Consider the following 6,000-nt stretch of genomic DNA (forward strand, 5'->3'; position numbering starts at 1 on the left):
TGTACGTATTACTTACATAATTTATATGCATGATATGTATCGACGTGGTGCGATTAATTGAATGGCCAAACAACATTATTAGTTTGTTGCAAATTGCTTTTTGGCTCGGGCCGGTGCGCGACCGCACGCTACGCTGTACTCGCGGTCGTTAGCAATTTTGGCAGCGCTGCATCAGCCGCCACCTAACTTATGAGATACCACTGCTAATAAATTGATTTGCAGAGAGATATTTACCAATAATATATTTTACAAAAAAGTTTAATTATTCAAAAAAAGGTCGCAGCAAAGCTCATATGCGATGGAGAAATGATCTCGTCTGGTACCACGAACTAATACGTCTTGGTCAGTGACACCAGCAGGCGAGGAGGTCTTTTCCCAGCATTTCATTAACTACTAACATTTCCAAAATTGCTATTTATCACAATTTTTTCCTGAAAAAGTTCATTATCAAGTTGTTGGGTGTTTGTATAGTGAAATATTTATAAGTTATATTATTCTTCTTCTAACTGTATATATAAACATTATAGAGAAATAGTATAACCAACGTTAAAATTTAATTCACTAGAATTGGCAAATGCAAATTTTTATTTAAGTAGTTAAATTTCTTGGCTTGAGACCTTTAATTTTGTTATCATTTGTTATTACAAAAATTAATCAACAATAAAATTCTTTACGTCCATAATATTTCTCTATAGTTCGTACAAATTACCTATTTGCAGTTTTGTACGTTTCTCTTTCACAAACTACCAACTAACAATAGTGCTCCGGACGACTCCCCCACTTGCCACGAATGTTGTACAATAAATACTAACGAAGCAGCGCCGAGTTGCTACCACGTCTGCGGTTTGCATATTGCTCATCGCACCGAGTATTTTTAGCACCTAATCAACATTCCTGTCTGATACAACGCTGTTCTCATTAGTACACCTTTGTCTTTAATTAACATTATAGCGTATTGTGCAAAGTATAATTGCTGCTTCTTCTACGAGTGACTTATCAAACGACTGGATTCTGAAAACAGTTGCACTCCAAACGTGTATATACGCGTTCTACTTTAATTATTTTAAATATTTTTTACTCTGATCGTCATGAGGTATATTTAAACGTATTATTTGATATACCGTCTTCAATTGTATTAATATTCTGATCTCGTCAAGTATACACGGGCTTAGTTGGTATTATTATATTTATCAAAAACTACTGATTATTTATTTATGAAATATAAAAATATGTTGACAGAAATTTCGGAATATAATACAAGTTGAAATCTATCAACGATTTTAAGTTTTAAAATGCACCTATCTTGAAAAGATAAGGGTCTACGTAGTAAAAAACATCCATGAAGATGAAATTTATACAGCAACTATCAGTACCTAACTGTAATTGCGTTCTCCGAAGTACACCCTTTTGGAAATATCCAGACTTCACCGTAAAATTTGATGAGAAAATAAAGTCTATCCTGAGCTCCCTTTTTATTATTGCCTTCGAAGACCGTATATGGACTCAGACTTTTTTGCTTATCAGGAATGGGGGCCTAGGAATCCACCAAGTCTCCAATATTTCTTTACCAGCTTTTCTGTTGTCAACGTATGGTACGCATAATGTCGAGAAAAAAAATACTAACATCTTTTTTCAGTGATTTATAAATAGCCAATCTGTCTGAGGCTAACAAAGCTAGGTCTCTAGCTTATTTCAACGTACCTTCACCCAAAAATTCTCAAATTCAGAGACAATGGGACAAGACGAGTAATAATCTGTACAGAAATTCGCTACTCAACTCATCCCGGAACACCTCGGAGAGCGCTCGCCTGCTCGTGGTGTCCAAATGGAATTTGACACATCATTTCCTCATTTAATATTGAAACATTATTACATGGCTCAACGATTAGGCCCTCAATCTCTCTCAAAATCCTCTGGGGAGCCAAAACGAATGCTCCCCACCACTGCAGGTTTGGGACAACGTTAATATCTTGGGACACCACGACCTCTCTTGCCTTAAGAGCATTAGGTGCTTGCTGCGCCACTCTACTATCAAAGATTTTTTCTATTAGGCTCTTGCGTCGCGGGCGTGCCCGCTATTCTGGAACCTCCTAATTTGATGCACGGCAACATCAAGAGACCTGACGAGATGCCCATGGTATATTGAAGGATGAGAAGTCCGTTTGTGTGGGGCTTCACCTGCGTCGATACGCTGGAGCCGTCTCATCTTCCAAGTACATCCATGAGTGTTGTCGTCGCCGCAACCACCAGAAGCGTCGTAAGTATTTATCCTTTAGAAATGGATTGCTTTTAGATTGGATTACATACAGTCGGCATCTGGAATTGAGACTCTGGGCACGTAGGACCCCGAGGTCATGAGTTTTTTTAAAGATATATCATACCGAACAATAGATACCTCTAGCGACCAGAAGGCTAGCGTATACTTCGTTTGGTTTCTCTATAGACATTCAGCGTGCAAATGCAGCAAGCCTTTTAGGTACCCTATCAGTGACTTGAAAGAAATATTTTACCTTTTATTGATGTTTTATAGTCTTGTTATCAATATTTATATTACAGTTAGATTTAGGTTTACTGTATTTATATATTTTATATTTCAGTTAATATTTATAAATAAATTACATTTTACGCTAATTTATTTTTACCTAAGTGGTCGAAATACCTAATTAAAATACATCATCCACATCCCACAATAAATCACTACAATATCAAGAATATTATAGCAGTAATATTATAAATTCAAAATATAAGTGCTCTCACTCAATTTAGAGTGTACTTGAGAAAATTACGGGAAGACCACTTCACCTACCACTCCCAAAGGTTTGGAAGAAAATTATTATCTGTGCGCCTCTTATTATAAAACCAGCTACAAAATCGGTGCTAAGGTTTTTTGCCCTTCAATATTTTTTAAATATAGCTGTAATCATAATGAAATATAAACAAGACATTAATCACTATTGATTTTTTCCAACTTTGCAAAGGTAGGTAGACAGATAAATTAGTATTTTATATTATACCTATTAGCTTGCAAATCTTGGATAATTTGGAATAAATTTATGTAAATTTGGTAGGGTTTTCTATCTAAATATAATTATAATTCTAATCTATATTACTTGTTGATAATGTAGCCTTCCATATGTGGAAAAAATTTTAAAATCAGTTGTGTAGTTTTAGGATTTATCCATTACAAACAAAGATATAAAATATCGAATCTTTTCTCTTTATATTTTATCTTTTCTCTCTAATATAGTTAATAGAAATATAGATATCATATTATAGACTTTATTACGAGTTGTAACATTGATGTATGGTATAAATTTTTCACAGCTTTTTCTTCACAAAAGGTTAACATTTGGGAGGGACGTACGGATATTGTCCATTCCTGCGTGAATCTTCGAAAAATTCTTTCTTAGTGGTCACTTATATCAAATGTCTTTTACATTACAAAATTAGTAGTACGTAACTAATCTCGTAATAGTATTTTTATTAAAATTTTATCCTGTAAATTACTACTTTCGTAATGCATGAGTTGGATTTACAATACTTCGTTTTGTTACTTCATGGAAGCAATTTTATCATGTAAACGTGCCACAGCTGTAGTTTTACAAAAATGCCTATATAAATTTTACTAATATAATAAAATAGTAACTAAACGATATCTATACATGGGATTTATTTAAAGAAAAAAGAAAAACAATATGAGAAAGACAATTAGATGTCAAAATGATATTTTTTAGAAATTTTGTCCATCTGTAGGTTTGTTCCGGCATTACGCAAAGACTAGAACAGACGGAGACTTTGTATAAAATTCATATAATTGTTTATTTTGCATACATTTACATTGCATAAAATTCTTTGGGTCCTTCTGTTCCATTCGTGTTTCTACCACGAAGCAGGGCTTCTAGACAAGTGAATTCGTTGATGGAATCGACATCGCTAGCGAGTTCGTGATATAGCATGAGATAGCAACGCCGTTTAGAGGGCCTGTTTTATTTATATGGTTGTGTTTTGTTTTGAAGGATGGGATATGGCAGTGAATTTATAGGATATAAAGGAATAACACCTGAGTCCTCTGGAATGGCAACGTATGGGAGGTATCATAGTCGAAACTGTAGTACTGCTTATGTCTATAGGCGACGGTTACCATTTTCCATCAGGTGGGCCATTAGCTTGTTTGCCATTCTAAGTTGCATAAGAAAAAAGAAAAAAAGACTACTACATGAAATTGGTTGCAGTTTTCACGGTTGTATTTCTGAAGGTCTATCTTAAGATCTGATGTATGTTTTATCTTGATACGCTGTCTCGACGTGGTCTTTTTTATTGGTTTCCCTACATATAAAACCCACGTGTACAAGCTAGCGAGCAAATAACTAGTAAATAATAAATAAGTAAATATTACTTTTATATAGCATATTACGTCCATAATTATATTTTTTTTTACATATATTCTATTTTTTTTATATATATTAACGAATCAAAGTAACTTCATAAGAGTTCTTAGTCTCATTTAATTATATTTTGAGCAATTACTGTAGATTGGACATTAGTTTCACATGTATTGAAACTATTTTATAATAATTTGTATTGTAGATAAATCAGGCTTTAAAAATTATCCAATGCTTAATAAATAATATTGAAAAATAAATGTGTTCTTAGTAATATTCTATAATTATGGCTATAATTCTAGATATGATTTACACGCAAGAGGTAATTTGTCATCAGTTGTTGTCATAAAACTCGATTTATCATGTTTCATTGAATAGTTTATTTCAGTTGCCCACCATCAACTCACAGGAGTAGGCAGAAACAACTACGTGGCATTTCAACAAAAGAAAAACAAACTTAAACAAAAAAACGACAAGTCAGCCAAAAAAGCAGTGGGATATTCTCGATAATTATTCAAATTTCTCCCTTTATATTTTTACTCAGATGTTATAATAAAAATTTAATTTCGCGTAATTTAATTCTTATCTTCTGCGGCAAGACCATATCTCAGAAGAAAATTCGTAAATTATTCATGAGGAAAGTTTTAACGGGGACATGATTTTAAAACCGACATTTGTAAGCCCCGCTACGCAATAACTTTGTGGGATTTAAAGCAGTTCCGGGAACTATCTTAAAAAGTTACATATTACCCACATTTTGTATAAGGAACGAAGGGGAGATTATTTCTTTATTATTGTAAAATTTTAAATTGAGCTCAGTCTGGTTCTGTTCTATTATCTTGGAGTTTAGAATTCGAGTTCTTATTACATACATATGCAGTTAACCATCGACAGTCAAACCGTCGTCTACATTCTCTTCTTAACTTTGATACTTGTAAGTAACTCCTAATGAGTAGGTAATTTATAAATTTACTAGCTTTTATCCTACTTCGTAAGTGTGAATTTGTTTGCTTATCAATACAAAAAATAGCCTATATTCATTTTATATTGTAGGTGTACATCAAATTTTATAACGAGTTTCTAGAGGCAACTTATTTATAAAATATCTGTATACCTATGTATATTATACAAGCATAATCGCAGCTCATTTGCAAAATTCCTAAGAAACACTGCAGAAGTTAAATATCAGATCCAGCAAGACTAACTAAAATAAATATTCACTCGTTTGAACACCGCTTGAGTCGAGAAGTTGCATGCTTTGTTAGCTATAACAAATCAAAGCAAAATAAGAAAGTAAACAAGTATAATAGAGAGTTCGAGTCCTCGTTTGTGTTGCACGAATGTATTACAAATATAAACAATGTTAGAACAATGCTCGAATCTGTGTTTATTTGTATAGATATTGTAGTATAAGCAGAGGCGAACTCGACTCTACGAGGATGAAACAAGAAAGTGTAATGTTCATTCTAAATAAACTTTCAATAATTTCATTGACGTTACGTTTACACGATGAAAAGGCTTGCATGATAGCAAATTATGGTTAATTATTTTAATTTAATTATATAATTTACTGTTTGTTTTGTGACTTTTGATAGAATATGCCTGAAAAAGTCTCAAA

The sequence above is a fragment of the Galleria mellonella genome, unplaced genomic scaffold (genome assembly GCF_026898425.1).
Source record: "Galleria mellonella isolate WM207_F2 unplaced genomic scaffold, CSIRO_AGI_GalMel_v1 utg310, whole genome shotgun sequence".
In the NCBI taxonomy this organism is placed as follows: Eukaryota; Metazoa; Arthropoda; class Insecta; order Lepidoptera; family Pyralidae; genus Galleria; species Galleria mellonella.